This window comes from Myotis myotis, unplaced genomic scaffold (assembly GCF_014108235.1).
Source record: "Myotis myotis isolate mMyoMyo1 unplaced genomic scaffold, mMyoMyo1.p scaffold_m19_p_1, whole genome shotgun sequence".
NCBI lineage: Eukaryota > Metazoa > Chordata > Mammalia > Chiroptera > Vespertilionidae > Myotis > Myotis myotis.
The window spans coordinates 188,296,619-188,316,262 of NW_023416313.1; the positions used below are offsets into that span (position 1 = coordinate 188,296,619).

At 41.1% G+C, this 19,644-nt stretch overlaps 1 pseudogene; it reads right to left on the minus strand.

Annotated features, from left to right (window-relative positions):
* Window positions 1-12,700: 12,700 nt before the first annotated feature.
* LOC118678498 lies at window positions 12,701-13,884 on the minus strand (annotated as a pseudogene).
* Window positions 13,885-19,644: the final 5,760 nt, after the last annotated feature.

Genomic DNA, 19,644 nt, shown 5'->3' on the forward strand with positions numbered 1-19,644 from the left:
ATGGGTTCAGTCGACATGAATTTAAAAGAAAACCAGCGCCTTCCCTGGCAGGGGGCCTTCCACAGTTCTGTTTCTCTGGAGAACCCTGACTAATATAGATTTTTCCAAATCGATCCTTTAGATTTGCTCCAGATGACTTTTTTTTCTATTAAATTTAAATCAAGTGAATGTGTTTCTATTAAAAATAGCATTCCTGGTTATGATGTCATTTGGCAAAGGGTTTCAACCAACCTTTATGAAGACTGGAATTTCATATTAGAAAGCCACTGCATGGTATTCATAGTTACCCACCCAATAAACTGTATGTGGTTCTCATTCTATAGGGTAGGCTCAGAATCCCATTAAATCCCATTAAATCCCATTAAATCTCCAAGTACAGAATCAGCAACATGGAACCCCAACTGAAGATTGAATACTGATGGCCAGAGACCACAATCAGGTAAATGCCACTCTGGGAAGGCTGTGTCCGCCGTGTTTATTCTCTGGATGTGCTACATGTGCACAGGAAATATGGTTAGAGAGGGCAAAATCCAAGTTCCTGTTTCCAGGTTAGCATATGCTGTCTCCACCCAGAGGATGTGGAATTCATGGGAAGAACTGAAAACAAGCATTCTTCAGTCTACTTGGTGATGGGGTTGGAAGTGGGGCTGTGGTCCTGGGATCCTTTACTTCACTTGCTGCCCTGGCTCAGGACCACCTGCACACCCACTATAAAATACAATAAGCCTCTTCCATCTACATTCCAGCTAACATTGTCCATGTCAGTAGGCACAGGTAGAAGACCTTCTAGAGCAGTGGTTCTCAACCTTCTGGCCCTTTAAATACAGTTCCTCATGTTGTGACCCAACCATAAAATTATTTTCGTTGCTACTTCATAACTGTAATGTTGCTACTGTTATGAATCCTAATGTAAATATCTGATATGCAGGATGGTCTTAGGCGACCCCTGTGAAAGGGTTGTTTGACCGCCAAAGGGGTCGCGACCCACAGGTTGAGAACCGCTGTTCTAGAGACAATGTCACCTGTTTGATACTGGATCTAAAATCGGATATGGATCTGTAATCTGCAAGTGCATTGTGCAGTAGGCCTGCTGTTATGGGATGTGGTGGGCATAGTGCCTGTCAAGGGTTCCGCATCGTTTTGTGGTTAAACACATGGGCTTTGCAGACCCAATATCTGGGTTCAAATCCAGATTCCATCTAATATAAACTCCATGATTTGGGGCATATCACTGAACTCCCACGTTTACTATTTTTGTTGTAAAATGAGGACTGTAATCTACTTCATGCGATTGATGTGCGAATCAAATGAAATGATTCATAATATCAGTGCAAATTCTTTCAAATGAAGGAAGTCTGCACTGTTAAAAAATAATAAAATAAATCAGATGTGAGTCTGGAGGTTGAGAATCCAAGCCAAGAAGGAGGAATTTGAAGTTTCATGTAATTGTTCAAATGCTTTCACTTTGAGCTGATTCTCTCTAGGATTTCAGTCAATTCCTGAGTCAGGTGTGTGTTTAATGGACCCTTTTCAGTCAATAACCTACAGTGTACAAAATGTTTTTGGTTTTAGAGACTAACAAAAATTAAGTGTGTAATCTTCTCTCGCAGAGTTAACAAACTTCAGAGAGAGGTTCCATTGTCATACAGGAGAATTGGTCCCATGATGCTGTCAAAATCAGGTGTCATTTGTTCATTTATTTAACAAATATTTAGTGAACATCTTCTATGTGCCAGGCTCCATGCCAGGCACAGAGAATGCAACAGTGAACAAAAGGAACAAAAGCTCCCTGCCCTCAAAGAGCTTACATTCACTCATTCAACAAGTTCTTTGATTTTGCTACCTCTAAGGCATATGTGCTTTTTCCCCCCATTGATATTGAAACTTCATTGTTGCCACTTAAAAAGCAAAACTATGTAGTTCACAAATTGGAAAAAAAACACAAACATAACAAAACATAAGGGCCATGTCATGTGGTAGTTTATTAACAGCCTGTGGTCTCACACTCCTTGGTCCATGTTCTGGCTCCATTATCAGCTTGGTGACTATGGGCAAGTTTCCTAACTTCTTTTAAGGCTCAGTTTTCTCATCTGTAAAATGGGTATTATAATAATAGGATCTTCCTTATAAGCTTATCATGAGGAGTGGAGATAATCTATGTAGAGAGTTTAGCAACTAGACACATAAAAATTGAGCGATAAATGTTAGCTGTTAATAATAGCAAAAGTGTTTATAATACAAAAACAACAACACCTATTTTGATTATAGAAAAATCCCTTGGAAAAATGAATATTTAAGTGCTGATTTACTTCAGGGACCTAAATACAGACAACAGAAACTTAAGCTGTTATCTCTTTTCAGTAACTAAAAATTGAAGTTGAAATAAAACATTTCTGAAATTATAATGTAAGTCAATAAGGATGTGATTTGTTTCAAGTCTCTCAGTACAAACAGTCCCTGAGGTACAATGGTTTGACTTAGAATTTTTCAAGTTAATGATGGTGCAAAAGCGATACATGTTCTGTAGAAACTGTACTTTGAGTTTTGAGCTTTGATGTAGGGATATAGTATGCGGTCTGATACTCTCTCATGGTGCGGGGCAGCAGCAAGCCACAGCTCCCGGGCTGTCATGCTTTTGCTGAATAACATTTCCTATTAAATGCTCATACTTTTTTTTCCTTTTTAAAAATTATGGGATCACTTGTTTTCAAAGAATAATCCCATGTACTTAGTTCATTAAAGCAATTTTCTACCATCAGCTGTCAAGTTTTTTTAAATGATCACTAAGTGTTCACCCTAAGATTATCAATGTTATGTGGGTAGTAAACTTGTTTTGGAGATTTATGTCCATTTTATAAAGTTACTAGAGGCCCAGTGCACGAATTCGTGCATCTTGAAAGGGACTCTGGGCCACGAGGCTGCAATGGGCACAGGGGTGGGTCTCGACCCATCTTCTGGGCCCCCACCCGGCCCCTCCCGCTGAGGCCTGGTCACCTGTCTGTCAGCAGCCCTGCTCCCACCACTGCTGCTCCCACTCATGGTGCCACCCCGCTCACACCCACTGATGGTGTGGAGCAATTGATTCCAGCACCGGCAGTGGGTGCAAGCAGTGGCTCTGGTGCCAGCTGTGGGTGCGAGCAGAGCCAGCACCAGCAGCAGGTGCGTGCAGCGGCTGTCAGCCCCAATCGCCCCTCAGGAACAGAGGGAGGTGGAGAAGCCCTGAAGGGCAATTGGAGCCAGCAGCCACTGCTCACACTCACCGATGGCGCTGAGCGATCGGGGCCAGCTCCGGGCGCCAGCGGTGGGTGCGAGCGGGGCTGGCAGCAGATGCGAGCACCAGGCAGGACAATGGGGTGTGGGATCAAAGAATTTTCAGTAACCGCCAGAGGCTCACCCGATGACAGCAACCAGCGCCCTGCCTTGGTTGCTGCCTGCTCCACCATCCCGCTGCAGCGGACGCCTGCCATGTTCCACATTCTGCCCCCTGCTGCTGACGCTAGCCATGTTCCACGTGCGCCCCCTGGTGGTCAGTGCACATCATAGCGACTGGTTGTTCTGCCGTTGGTTTTATTTGCACATTAGGGTTTTATATATATAGATATCATTTGTACTGAAGAGTTTTAAAAAAGATAACTTACATACATACTGTTAATTTTTCTCAAAGAACTTCTTAGAAATACAGTATAAACTTTTAAGAACCACAACAGAGTCCACTATGGCTCAAACTTTAAAGATTTTCTTTCTTTTTTTTTAATCCTCACCCAAGGATATTTTTCCATTGATTTTTAGGTAGAGTGGAAGAGAGAGGTAAAGACAGATAGAAATACAAATTTTAGAGAAACACATCGATTGGTTACCTCCTGCACCTGCCCTAACCAGAGCCCAGTCCAGGGAGGAGCCTGCAACCAAGGTATGTGCCCTTGACTGGAATCGAACCTGGGGCCCTTTGGCTCACAGGCCGACACTATCCACTGAGTCAAACCGGCTAGGGCTTTAAAGATTTTCTTAAAACCGCCCCTGGCTGGTTTGGCTCAGTGGATAGAGCATCGGACTGTGGATTAAAGGGTCTCAGGTTCAATTCCAGCCTAGGGCACATGCCTGGGTTTCGGGCTTGATCCCCAGTGTGGGGTGTGCAGGAGGCAGCCAGTCAATGATTCTTTCTCATCATTGATGTTTCTATCTCTCTCTTCCTCTCTGAAAGCAATAAAAAATAATAATAAAATAAACCGTGAAAAAGGATTTTCTTGAAACCCACTACAAATACTGGCTCAAGACCATATCCCAAAGTTACACCGCACAAGACTTTTTTATTGTTGACTATTACAAATGTACTCCAGCCCCTCCCCCCCAACCTCCTCCACCCAGCCCCTCCACCCAGCCACGACCCCACTCCAGGCTTTCCCCACCCTATTGTCTGTGTCCTTGAGTTGTGTGTTTATGCATATATGTTCTTTGCTTAATCTTTTCCTGTCCCCCCCCCCCGCCCTCCTCTGAGGTCTGTCAGTCTGTTCCATGCATTCATGCCTCTAGACTTATTTTATTCGCAGTTTATTTTGTTTATTATTTTCCACATACAATTGAGACCATGTGATATTTGTCTTTCTCTAACTGGCTTATTTCACTCAGCATCATAATCTCTAGGCCCATCCATGCTGTCAAAAAAGGTATAAGACATCCTTCTTTTTTTACAGCCACATAGTATTTTGTTGTGTACATGCACAACTGCTTTTTTATCCACTCATCTACTGAGGGGCACTTGGGCTGTTTCCAGATCTTAGCTATTGTAAATAAGGACCAGCACAAGATTTTATGAAAGACTCTACCTCTTTAAAAAAGAGAGGCTGTCAAAGGCATATCTGATGAGAACCCGGGGGCAGCACTCTGTCAACTGAGACAATGATTATCCCACACTGAGCAACATATATCTGCACAGAGCACCATCTCCAACGCAGCCATGTGTGATGACAAGGCTGTGCATCCCATCCGCACATCTCCACTGCTCATGCCTTCTCCCTGATCTCCCCCACAATTAGAGTAGTAGCTATTTCTGGAGGAAGCCTAGTTTATCCAGAGAACTGGGGAGGATTTGTTTTCTGGTAGGCAGATGCTTTCAAGTGACAATTTAGCTGTCAATGAAAAATAAGTGAAAGGTGTTGCAAATTCTGTGAGATCTTAGCAATTCATGGGAGCTCTGTTGACATCGAAAGTATCTCCCTCTCAGTTGCCTGGGGAACTGCATTTTAATGTCACACATCAAGCAGTTCTTTCCTGACTGTAATAGTAGTTTTTCTGATGCCATGATTAAAGCTGTTCAAATGTTTGGCTTCTGGCAAATATTTCCTGACATCATTCATGACAGTGATGGATCTGAACCAATTTTAATACATTTTAAAATCCCACTAACTTGTTAAATAACCAGAGAAAGAATCCTATATAAATGGAAAATATCTTTATTTCCATAAAAGGTATCTAAAAATATGCATGTGAATCTATAATGTTCTGCTGTTTCAAGACCAGCGTTGGGATTACACCTCAGAGGCCAGCCGTGACCTCTCTTTAGAAGGTGCCATATAGCGAGATGCAGCCCGGTACTGGTTGGACCGTTCGTTCCTGGCAGTTACTTCTAGATGCCCACCCACTATTCTTTCTTCCTTTGTTTTGTTTGTTTGTTTTTCATTTGTTAGTCTGTTTTTTTGTTTGTTTGGTTTTTTTTTATTGCTTAAAGTATTACAAAGGGTATTACATATATGTCCTTTTTTTTAGTTTGTTTGTTTTTACTGGAAGATCTCCAACTTACTCCACAAAGACAATATGCCTGGACTTGGCCAAAAACACATTTTCTAAGCTCCCTGAAGCTACAATGGTCAGGTGACACGGTTCTGTCCAATGAGTTATGGGTTGCTGGGTTGTGCTTCTGGGAAAGGCCTTTGAAGGGGTGCAGATAGGAGCTCAGCTGATAGGTGCCTTGTGCCCTTCGCCTCTTTCTCCTGCCAGGAGTGCAGAGGCCATGCTAGAAGTGGATTAGCCATCCTGTGCCCAGGATACCAAAAGCCCATGCTCAGCAGGACTGAAGAGAAAGATATGAAGTTCCCGAGTCTCAGATGACTCCGCAAACCCTCCATTCCAACCCTGGACCACCTCCTGCCAGGCTTCCCATTACTTGAGAAAAATGCAGCAACTTATTGAGCCACTCAATGTTTGAGTCCCTGTCATTAGCAGCCAAACACAATTCCTAACTGATAGATCATTTGGTACCTGTAAGTGGAATTCTTGGAGTGCCTCGAGGAAAGGAATTTCCTGAAGCCCCCAAGGGCTTATGGGAAGCTTTATGGATGATATAAAATAAGGGAGCTCCCCTTCAAGGTCCCATCTACATCCCTCCTGCATGGAAGAAGCCCAATCTTGTCTTCAGCAGGGCCAGAAGTCAGGCCACTGTCCAGAATTTCTGCTCCATATTAAAGTACAGTCAGTCCAGCATCCTGCATGTGGGGTTCGCACAGCCAGGGGCCATGCAGCTGCGTAAGGTCACATGGATATGGAGAGAGAATAGGTGAGCCCACGGGCAAGTCCGAGGTCATGGAGCAAGAGAGAACTGGAGCAGAGCAAGAGAACAAGAAAGGAGGGAACTCTTTCTGGGGATTTTAACTTTCCAAGATAGAGCATGCTTCTGATGGGGTCCACCTCTTAGCCAATCCATTGTTCCCCAGGCTAGACTGACAGGCAAGCACCTGCCCTACATCACCCCAACTTCGCTGCACATGCAGCCTTCTTCCCCTATGTTTGATCTCTTCCCCCAGTGACCTGCAGGGAATGGATCTTGGGTTTCCTGGGGAGCGAGAAGCTGTGGCTTCCTGGTGAAGCTGCCCAGATGACCATGCATATAATGTCTGTCGTCCCCTTTGCTTTCTTCCCTTTATTAATATTAACTACCTGATCACGATGATAACAGAGTGCTGCAAGGAAAATAGGAAACTAAGCTCTCTGTTTGGACAGAGAGCTTTAAAAGTCCACTAGTTGGAGATCAGAAAGCTAGTGACCCCATTTTGGCAAGGCATGGCATTTGGTCAAACTGTTTGCTATAATTTGCTTGCTGTACCTCGATCATCTATCTCTACGATAGCAGAGTAAGAAGAGAGATGGAACCTGGGCTATTAATATTACTGCTGAGTCATTCTAGAACAGCTGTGACACCCCAAGACTTCTTACTGGGTAAGAAAAGTGATTATATATATATATATATATATATATATATATATATATATATAGTGATCTTTTATATATATAGCTTTTTACATTATAAAAGACATTCTACCCTAGCCACATAAATGAGTGGAATAATTCCAATTATTTTGCATGGTGGCTAGGATATATAAACTATTTAATAAGAATTTGTTGACTAATAACTTATAAAGGGAAAATCTTATCCTATTCTTGTCTCACTTCTGATGTACATAATTGCCGTGCTTTTCTTTAATTTATATTGCTTATCTGCCCATTTATTATGCCTTGCCTCAAGAAAGTAAACATTTTACAGATTGGTTGAATAATTAGGTTAGACTTTGATAGTTGTAGACCAGTGGTTCTCAACCTTCCTAATGCTGTGACCCTTTAATACAGTTCCTCATGTTGTGGTGACCCCCAATTTCATTGTTACAAATTGAACATGATTAAAGCATAGTGATTAATCACAAAAACAATATGTAATTATATATGTGTTTTCCGATGGTCTTAGGCGACCCCTGTGAAAGGGTCGTTAGACCCCCAAAGGGGTCGTGAGCCACAGGTTGAGAACTGCTGTTCTAGACAAAACTGTGAGACAACCATTGTAACTAACACTTTTCTTCCCACCAACACTTACAAATTCTGCACTTTTTCTAACATATCTTGAATGCTCTAGATGTGCCAAGCACTGTTCTAAGAACTTTATTAACTGATTTAATCCTCACCACAACCCTATAACAGGATTATTATTGTAAGAGTCTGTAGGTGGAAATTTATTTTAACAGTTTTGTAGGTGCAGAGAGCATGGATAACTAGGTAATTTGTCCAAGATCACGTAAGTAGAATTAGTCAGTGGCTGAGCCAGGATTATTGCAAGTGTTCTGGCTCTGAACTGCCACATGTGAAAGTTGCTTTAGTGCATGCTTCTTCACTCTTCATCATCATCTCCACTCCAAACTTTGGGTTCTGTGATAGCAGCTATTGCCTGATGAGTTTGGGTTTTTAGTTTTGCTTTGTCTTTGTGTATTTCTTCTTCTTCCTACTTGTGAGAAGGTGATTCTGAATTCAGGCTTCATGGTCCCATGGAGGCAGGCTCTCTATAGGGATGATTAACTTATGCTTGATGCTTTTTAAAAAAAGATTGTAAGAATTTTTTTTATTATTATTATAACACTAAGGCATGAACATTTGCTGATTACTATACTGACTAGTGTGGCAGAGAATTCTAGGTCTCCCTGTATCCCTTCATCCATCGGTGGGAGACAGGGATTGTTACTCCCCTTTTACAGAGGAAGAAACTGGTTTTTACTTGCAGAATATCAGGAATTTGTTCAGCCTGAAGCCCTACCTGGACCAACCTGCCATTCTAGCCCCCAGGGGAAAAAGCACAGTCAAGTTGTCAGCAATTTCTTTTTGCAAATGTAGCACCTGCCTCGGGAGAAATAGAATGGAGGGGCTCCCTTCTGACCTCTGGTTGGCTCTTGGAGACCCAGGATTGACAACCATGAGCCCAGATGCTTACCTTGACACTTTCTTTCACACACCGTTTGTCTACTACCTGTCACCTGGTCCTAAAACCCCAGCATGTAGCCAAATTCCAGTAGGATGCACATCAATTTCCATATTGTCAGTGCCCACTAGCACTTTCGTCCATAGCAATCTGTGTGTGGCAGCCCTCCTCCCCACTTCACCTTTCACAGCTGTCCTGTTCTGACTTTACCAAAAGGAAGTAATCTGCCTCAGGTATCCGAATATCTTTCTATGTTACACTGCCCCAGGCATCCTGCAAAGGCGCAAATCACAATGCTGACACCTGTGTAGAGCAGTGGTTCTCAACCTGTGGGTCGCGACCCCTTTGGGGGTCGAACAACCCTTTTACAGGGGTCGCCTAAAACCATCGGAAAACACATATATAATTACATATTGTTTTTGTGATTAATCACTATGCTTTAATTATGTTCAATTTGTGACAATGAAAATACATCCTGCATATCAGATATCTACATTATGATTCATAACAGTAGCAAAATTACAGTTATGAAGTAGCAACAAAAATAATTTTATGGTTGGGGGTCACCACAACATGAGGAACTATATTAAAGGGTCACGGCATTAGGAAGGTTGAGAACCACTGGTGTAGAGAGAATGAGCATTAAGCAAGTTATGCTGCTCTCAATTATTTGCTTTCATCAAAATTGGAGCAACATCTAATCATGTTGTCACTTAAGATAATTTGTGATAGATCATTTTTCACTGTATAATTTGGATGCAAGGTAAATAATCTTGAGTTGTTGTTAAAACAAACTTCTTCCTATACCCATCTATTTAGTGCTTATATCTATAAAATAAAAAATTGGAGTAGAATTAATTCTGAATCTTGTCTCATTCTAGCAGCAAATCATATTCATCCACAGCTACATGAACTAGTGAGGAAGGTGGGGGACCAGTACTGTCATTAAGAAATAGGTTTCCAGCCCTAACCTGTTTGGCTCAGTGGATAGAGAGTCGGCCTGCGGACTGAAGGGTCCCAGGTTCGATTCCTGTCAAGGGCATGTACCTCAGTTGTGGGCCCATCCCCAGGAGGGGGTGTGCAGGAGGCAGCTGATCGATGTTTCTAACTCTCTATCCCTCTCCCTTCCTCTTTGAAATCAGTAAAGATATATTTAAAAAAAAGAAATAGGTTTCCAATAAAATTATTTAATTTTGTGACATGTTTATTTTCTTATGATACATTGTATGATGGAAAGATAACTCAGTCCAGAATAACTTGGAAAACATGTAGAGCCTTATGGTCACAGGAAATATTTTTTTAAATTTATATACAAATTCTTTTTGTAGAAAAGCTTGACATGGACAATCAATAAGAGACTTCCAAATATAAAGGTTGAATAAAGTTCTGTAGAGGGAAGAGAAATGGAAATACAAGTATAAGAAGAAAAATGAAGAAAAGCAAGAGCTTATTCAATAATTTGTATAACTAGATGGTGGTAGGGAACAAAGAACTATAGTATTTACTATAGTATTAAAGAATTATAGTATTCTATTGACTGCTCTTAGAATGCTGTCATGGCCTTGTTTTAAAGTGAGTGTTTAAAATACACTGCAATTTATATCTTTACAACTATTTAATCTTAGAAAACCTTTAGTTATCAACCTAACAATTGCGTGTGTGAGGCACAGGAAGTAGAGGGACACATATATCTCTAAAATTCTTTTGGAAGTGCTTGAACAAAAACAGATCTAAAGCCATGTCCAACATCCTTTGGAACCCACCCACAAAGAAGTTTCTTTTTGTTATTTATTTTATTTGAATATTTTTCTCTGACCACACACACACACAAATGATCATTTGGCAGCTATGGTGAAAAGAGTCCAAGCTGCTGAATTCAGACGGATGTGGGTTCCAAATCCCAACTCTATACTTTACTGTGTGACCTTGGGGAAATGCTTAACCTCTCTGGGCTGCAATTTCCTCACTTGCAAACAGAGAAACGTTGTTATGAGAATTAAAAAGAATATATGCAAAGGACCTTATAAATGTGTCATAATAAATATGATGATTAGAGCAAACAATCATTCCTATTCTTCCTTTTCTTCAAAATCTTTCTATCAGTTTTAATACAAAATATGAGCAAGCCTTTCATCTTTCTAAGGGAAGAAAAAAAAAAGCCTAAATGGTGTTTATTTGGCTGCACCTGTCTGTTCACTTAGTGTCACCATTTCCCAGGGATCAATATGATTGTTTGCCCCTGGACATAGTTTCCTGGCAACACACATCTTGAACTAATTCAGGTGAATTTCCTGTGTCATTTATGGTCACTTGGCTCCTGTATCAAGTGGCTCCTTGCAACCTTCCATAAATATTAGGATTATGCTTGCTTAAGGGAAATAAGCAAATGTTATGTTTATACATCGTTTTTCTCTTGGGACTTTACAATGCTAAGCAAAGAACCATCCACTGAGGTCACCACAGTCTCTTTGAATGCAATTGGGTGGGTATTTTTGTGCGATGCAAACAGAGCAGAAAAGACTTATTCCCAGGGTTTTCTAACCTGGAGGAAAAGGAGTAATTCCTCAGTGAATCCTCAACAACTATTGTTGATGATCCGGAGAAGCACAGGAAATATCTGATTTTTCCTGCCCTGACATTTTCTTTTCTTTCCACTGGGAGTAGGCTGGCAAGGATCCTTAAGGCAAATCAACAGTCAGGAGTTATTGCCAAACCATTTAGCAAATAGTATATGAATTTTCCATGTTTTAAGTGTAAATATTCATCGCTTTAAATTCCCTTTACCCTTCAAAGTCTGATTTTTTAAAAAATATTTCTTACTTGAATCCCTAAAGGCAGACATTTACTATAACATTCATTACATAGGTTTTTGTGATTACTAAGCAAGCATATATTTGTAATAATGATACAGTTCTTCACTAAAGAAATGACAGTTTTTCATGAGATTAAAGTCTCCCATAATCTCACCACCTTGTTATCAATTTGCTGTGTTTCTTTTTAACAGTTTTCCTGTGTACTGTTGACAGAAGAAACATCCCAACCCGTGGAGACTTTTTATGAGTTTATCTGAGCCAAAACTGATGGCAATTGCTGGGAAATAAGAGCTCAAATACTCCAGAGAATGGCAGTTTTGCTGTTTCTTTTATACATTGGAGTTAAGGAGGGAAAGCAAGATTACATGAAAGTGAAAGAAAGTAAGGTAGAGAGTTGTTAACAGGATTATGTGCTTACTTGATAGGTCTGGAAAAGAGGATTACTTCTGGGATTTCAAAGGTGTGCTCACCAAGATGCACAAGAATAATGGACAGGTCTGGTTTACAAATCTTTAACTAAAGAAGTTATACTAGTAGGCCTGGGGCATGACTACCCACCATGACCTGCCCAGTTAGGAATTTATGATTTATTACAGCACCCCTTTTGCTTCCACAGAATTTACTGTAGTAAACAGAAAACCACACCACAATAGTGTCACTCATGCTGAAAGCCCATGAAGCCAAACCCAAATACCTGATCTAATTGCAGTTAAATCTCTCCCCAAAACATAATCAGCCTGGAATTTCCTGATCAAAACTACTGAGGTCATCTGCCTGATAAGACCCTCTGCCTTCCCCTGTGGGAAGGTGTCCTTGCCTGAAACAATCCACTCTTTAATTTCTTAGTCCCACCCTCTTTCTGGCTATAAAGTCCTTCCATTTTGTATAATTCATTGGAGCCCTTCTAGTTGCTAGATGGGATGCTGCCCAATTCATGAATTGCTTAACTAAAGCCAATTAAGTATTTAAATTTACTAGGTTGAATTTTAACAACTGTAAGCTTTTTTTTTTTTTTCCTATTATAAAATGCCTTGTGTGGGGAAAAGGAAAAAAAAAAAAAAAACTACTGGACTTTCTTTTTATTTTTTTAACATTCGATGATCTCTGAACTTCTTATTGGCCTCCTGCCCCAAAGGGGTGCCCCACCTCTGCTGCCTTAATGCCTCAGAACTTTGGTGTCGTTGACCTCACACACCACTTTGCCAATCACAATCCTGCAGTGGCGTTCTTTTGGATGGATTGCATGCAATTGCTGTTGTCCAGGGCATCACCAAGACTGAAGTCTTCCCCTTCTTCCAGCAGAAGGAGGTTGGTGATGATCTCAGCCTCCAGCTTGGCCTTGATGCTCTGCAGGGCCTCCTACTCCTGGGGCTGGTGCTGCCTCTTGGCCCTGGTCTGGGCCAGGTCTGACTCCAGCTGCAGCAGGACCCCGTTGAGCTGTTCTGCCTGATGGCACAGTGCATCTCCACCTCCCTCAGGATGTTCTCCATGCTGGCCTTCAGATTCCTCATCCAGTTCAGGTCAACCTCCAAGGCCTGGATCGCACATCTCAGCAGTTCCTATCTCAGCGGTCTGTGAGGTGACCACTGTGGTGCTCTCCTCAGTCTGCTGGGACCAGTACTTGTCTAACTCTTCTCCGTTCTCCTGAGCCAGCTCATCACACTGGGCCCAGATGTCTGCCATGATCTTGCTAAGGTCCTAATATTTGGGGGCATCCAACTCCACAGTCAACCCAAAGTTGGCAATCTGGTTTTTTAGACCATTTATTTCCTCCCTCCCCGTGGTTCTTCTGCATGAAGAGCTGCTCCTCCTTGAGAGCCTTGACCTCTGTCTCCAGCCACAGCTGAATATTGGTGTCATCAATGACCTTTCTGAGCCCATTGAGTCACTCTCCATAGACTGGCGCATGGCCAGCTCCATGTCATACTTGACTCTGAAATCATCCGCAGCAAGACGGGCATTGTCAATGTACAGAACAATATGGGCATTGCCCACAGAACTTACAAAGACCTAAGCCCTCCAGTCCTCAATGATCTTGAAATAATGCTCCCAGCCTGTGACATGGGGTCCCTTCTTCTCCAGGTATTCCCATATGTCGCTCTCCAGTCTCCAATTATCAGCCTCCAGGCTCCTCGGCCTCTCCAAGTAGGAGGTCATTCAGGCATTGCATTGTCTCCTTCTCACTGGATGTCCCCTATGCCCACCAGACACCCAGCCATCCCTGCAGCCAGGCCCCTGGCCCCCAGCCAGGCTGCACACTGGTGGAGATCCGGAATCCTGAGCCCACAGCACTGTGGAGCAACAGTACTAGCTCTCTCCTCTCACCTGTCTGGACTCCATGGTAAGGAGGTCCCAACACTTGAAAGAGACTTGCACTTAATTTCCTTGGCTCCAGCCCCACATCTCACCCTTGCCCTGAAGCCTCTGTCAGGTTCCACAAGGCAGACTGTGCCTCTTCTGGGCTGCAGCCCCTCCTCATCTTTTCTCCCTTGCTACTTACTCAATGTGTGGGCAAGACTGGAACAGCCTCCATGGCATCACCCAGGAGCTTGTAGATGCAGAACCTCTTGCCTACCCTGAACCTCCTGAATCATATTCTGCAGTTCAATGAGATTTCTTGGTGATTCTAGGCCAATTAAGAAATGAACTGGTCTAGACTACAGTTTTCCTGCCTTGCTTCATTGGGCATCTTTCCCCCACCCCTAAATTTATTAAATTCTCTCATGCATGAGATGTCCCTCACCCCTTTCACTTCATTATCAACTTTGTGAATTTATTTGCTTTCTGTTTTCATTTCTTTTCCTATTATTTAATGGGATCTCTAGAGGCAAAGGGGAAAAACTTTGTGGTCAATAATTCAGCAACTTGACAAGTTTCAGGCACAAGCCTTAGAACAGTAGAGCAATAAAAATATTTGCCATGCCCTGTGCTTGTTTTGCTAGTTTGTGTTTTACAGCTATCCTCACAATAAGCACTCAGATGTGAGGGATATAACAGATGTTTATGATCTTGATGGTTCAATTCTTCATGGGGGAGTCTCCTGGTGCCCTGGGGTTGATTACTTTACACCTGGAAAACTCAGAGACACTGCTGCCTGTAAGACTGACAGCCACCATTCTGCCAGAAACAGCAGCATTAAAGAATCAAATTGGAAATTACAACTGTGGGGCGGAAGAAAGTTTCCTCTACCCTAAAGGTTCTTTTGGCTGGACTGGTAATCAAACACACATGAAACAGGCTAGCAAGAGAAAACAACCACATTTAATATATACATATGTATGGGAACCTGCACTTACATCAGGGAGTCAGAGACTCCACATTCATGAGAGGTTCAGAGACAGAAAGGGAAAATGAGGTAGATGTGACTTTCTGAGCTAGGGATGAGGTAAGGCACCTTGAGGCTTCAGAAGGTCATTGCAGGGAGAGCACACGTTCAGTGATTAGTAGTTTGCCCTGCCCTATAGATAGATTATCTCTGATAACACCCTATTATGAGCAAGGCTTCTAACTCACATACCTCTAGAGCAGTGGTTCTCAACCTTCCTAATGCCGTGACCCTTTAATACAGTTCCTCATGTTGTGGTGACCCCCAACCATAAAATTATTTTTGTTGCTACTTCATAACTGTAATTTTGCTACTGTTATGAATTGTAATGTAAATATCTGATATGCAGGATGTATTTTCATTGTTACAAATTGAACATAATTAAAGCATAGTGATTAATCACCAAAACAATATGTAATTATATATGTGTTTTCCGATGGTCTTAGGCGACCCCAAAGGGGTCGCAACCCACAGGTTGAGAACTGCTGCTCTAGAGAGTTAACTTTCTCTTGAATCCACAGGGCCCAGTTGCCTGTAGCTCAAAATAATCTGCATATCACCGAGGTACATCCTGGGGTGGCTCTTATTGAACCTCTCCCTGTACAATGAAGACAAGGGGAATGGAACAGCGCAGCAGAGCGGCACAAAACCATATTTCTTTATTTTTCTGGGTGTGTTCTTATTTTTAGCATCACAACTGCTACTGTACAGTTGTCCCAGCCAGTCATCCAAGTATTTGTGGAAATTAACTGCAATGTTATGAATGTTTCACAGATGGGTGAATCAAAGCTGATGAGAAAACAAACTGGTTCTGATCTTTTCACCATTTTTTGGAGATGAGTTTTATCTGGCTGAAAAGAAGTATTTTCAATCGGAAACTACTACATAGAAAAAACATCTTTTTTTTTTCCTGCTAGAAACTGAATACCCAACTGAAAGTGGCTTGAACAATGGTTCTCAAAACTTCCTGCACTTTGGAATTGCCTGGGAAACCTGGCTTCCACCTGGTGAGATCTGCTTTCATTGGTCTGGGATGTGGCCTAGGCGTTGAAAATGATTCTCAGGTGCAACCAAGGTTGGGAACCACGGCTTACACAATGCAGATGCTAACTGTTCCACTGCTGGTGATGGGGTGGTGATATTGTAGGCATGGTTCAGGACTCAGTAATGTCATCAAGGACACAGGCTCTTCAACTTTCTCCTTATTCTTCACATGTTGTCAGTGTCTGCACTCTCAGACACAGATGGCTGTTTAGCTCCAAGCATAAAGTGTTAAACACAACAGGGAAAGTGGGATAGAAACCATCTCCTCACTTCTCTTTGTCAGTGAAAAACACTTTCTAGAAATCCCCAACCCCACCTCATGCTGGAAACTTCTCCTTTATTTCATTGGCTAGAACACAGCCACCCATGGACCAGCTGCTAGCAAAGAAGCATGGCTAATTTTTTTTTTAAGAGTGGCTAATTTCAATTAGCATGTTGCTTTTACAAAACAAAATGAAGGTTCTATTAAATTAATTAATAAGAGGAGCCCTAGCAGGTTTGGCTCAGTGGATAGAGCATCAGCCTGCGGACTGAAGGATCCCAGGTTCGATTCTGATCAAGGGCACATGCCTGGGTTTCGGGCTCAATCCCAGTGTGGGGTGTGCAGGAGGCAGCCAATCAATGATTTTCTCTCATCATTGATGTTTCTCTCTCTCCCTCCCCCTTCCTCTCTGAAATCGATAAAAATATATTTAATGAATGAATGAATGAACAAACAAATAAATAAATAAATAAATAAATAGAGGGGAATGGCTGTTAGGTGGGCAACCAACAGCATCTGTCTCTGTAACCTTGTTATCCAAAACAAACTAGTAATAAACTCATCATTAACTTGTGGGATACCTCCAGGCTCCACTGGACCTGATATTAGTTAATTTTCTTTTTGGAGCAGTTCTAACTATTTGTAAGGTGTATGATTTTGTGACTTTAATTCTTTTCTTAGAGGTCTAAGAACAAAGAGAAAATTTAATTTAAAAATAGGATAAAAATCACTCTATCTTGGTAATTAACATGTGGCTCCATTGACACGTTTATAAATCTATCTAAGATACATTATGGGAGCTACTGATCTTATTTTTCCTATTTCATGCTTTGCCATTTCATCACTTATCATATTCTTCCATTTCCCCCCAGCTTTATCTTAAAGAGGAATAAATTATAAGAAAATAAAAAATAATTGAATCACCTAAAAGGATGATGCAATGGTAATAAACAAACAAACAAACAAACAAAACCCACACTGTTATCCTTCAGTTTTCTTATTGCACTGCCCAAAGTATTGCATCCTTTTTCAAGAAGAAATAAAAGACTTGAGAAACTATTTTCATAGTTTGCTTTAAGGTTTAATAGGACAAGTTAAGAATTCAGAATTTTTCATTTTCCATCCATCCAAACTGACAGGATGATGTTTCAGAATTATTAGGTGAATCAGAAGATAAATGCAAAGAGACAGATGCCAACACTCTAGACTCTAATAATGAGGATGGAATTACTCATATAAATGAAACTTGATTATGAGTTTTTAGATGATATTGTAGATGAATTTTCTCAGACTCAAGAATCAATAAGTGGTCCATGTATTTCTATGGATAAAAAGAAAATGTGGTACTTTTTATCCTGTTACTCATTCAACAGGAAGCACATCATCACCCAATATTTTTTGGCAAGAACCTGGACCATCTTGTTTTGCTAAAAAAAAAAAAAAAAAAAAAAATGTGTAATGGTATTCTTTAATCTTTCTTTTATTGTTTGTGCACCAACATTTATTTGAAGGTTTGTTATGTTTAAATTCTTGTTAGCATTTCTAATAAACGTTTTTCTTACTATCCCTGTATTCTTTCGGACATTAATCATGAAATAATTTCAAAATGGTGATGAGTATTTCTCTTTCTATGTTGACAAAGGTCACTCAAATTACCCAGCTGTGGGCTCAGAATCCTTTATCTGTGTCAACAAGAGAAGCATATTGATTATCTTGATTAGGAGAGGCACTGTGCCATGCTCTGAAGACAAAAACAGCAACAAAAACCAAAAAAAAAAAAAAAGGAAGAAAACCAAACCAAAACAAACAAAAAACAGGCCTGCTCTTGAAGAGCTTATAACCCAGTTGGGAGTCAGGGATATAACTTTTCTCCCATCAGCTGTAAATGCCACATTAGAGTTTTTCATTGCCAGTTGCAGGATACCCTCTTTACCCCCAGCTTCCCAGTGTTAACATCTTACACAACTATAGTGGAATATCAAAACCAAGAAACGGACATTGGAACAATCCATACAACTTAGTCAGATTTTACCAGTACAGACAGACGTGTGTGTGTGTGTGTGTGTGTGTGTGTGTGTGTGGTTCTATACAATGTTATCCCTTGTAAAGCCTTATGAAACCACCACCATAATCAAGATACTCAACTGCACTATCACAAGACTTGCTCTTCTCATTTTTACAGTCATATTGATTCCCCTCCCCATCTTTAACTCTGATAACCACTAATCTTTCCCCATCTCGGTATTATTTCATGAACATTACATGAATAAAACCATGCAGTGGAATGGAATCAAAACATCCTTTTGATTGGATTTTTTCACTCAGGATAACTTCCTTGAGGTTAATCCAAATTGTTGCGCGTATTAAGTTTGTTCCTTTTTATTGCTAAGTAGTACACTATGGTGTAAATGTGCCATAGTCTGTTTAACCATTTAGCTATTGAGGGACATTTGGGTAGTTTCCAGTTTGGAGCTATTAAAAATAAGGCTGCCATGACCAGTCGTGTACAACAAGTTCCTGTGTGAAAATACATTTTTATTCATCTGGGATAAGTGCCTAAGAGGGCAACTGCTGGTTATATGGCAAGTTTGTTTTAGTTTTTTAAAAAAACTGCCAAACTATTTTTTGGAGTGACTGTACCATCTTACATTCCCAGCAATAACAGTGATCTGGTTTCTTTGCACCCTCACTTGTACTTGTTATCACTATTTTTCATTTTAACTGCTATGATAGGTGTACAGTGATATCTCACTGCAGTTCAATTTGCATTTCTTTAATGGGAAAAAAATACTGAACATCTTTCCATGTGTTAATTTGCCATCCGTATATCTTTAGTAAAATGTCTGGGTTTTGCTCATTTTCTAATTGGACTATCTGTTTTATTGTTTAATACTGAGTTTAAGAGTTCTTTATTCTAAATATACCCAGTTACTGTTTTTTAAAAATTATAGTTGGCATACCTAGCTATTTTTAATCAGCTGCTATAACACTTAATTTAAGGGTCAAATGATGTCATGAAAAGTCTCTATCTCACTGAACCACATTAATACTCCTCCCTCTTTAGCAAAACCATCGATATCAACTCCCATCCAGCTGTCTTCAAAGAGGAACTCTGTGAGGGCCAGTTCCAACCCTGGGCAAAACATTTTATTTTTGCAGAGCCATGGAAGTGGCTGATGTTGACATGACAACTTTTCTGTTTTTAATTTTCCCCACTTTCACTAGACGGGTTTTCTTGCTCATTCATTTCTCTGCTTCCCCACAGCATTAGCTTTCCCCTGCCATGGCCACAGCACTCACCTCTACATGCCTACGCAGCTCAGTTCCTCAGACTAACTGATTCTGCTTCTGCTGTCCAATTCCAACGTTCTGGGAAAGAGCCTGGACCCCTGGACTTGTAGTGCACCTGGGGAAGAGAAGGCAGGGAACATGCGGCTCTCCTGGGGATGTGGCCCATGCATTTCTCTGA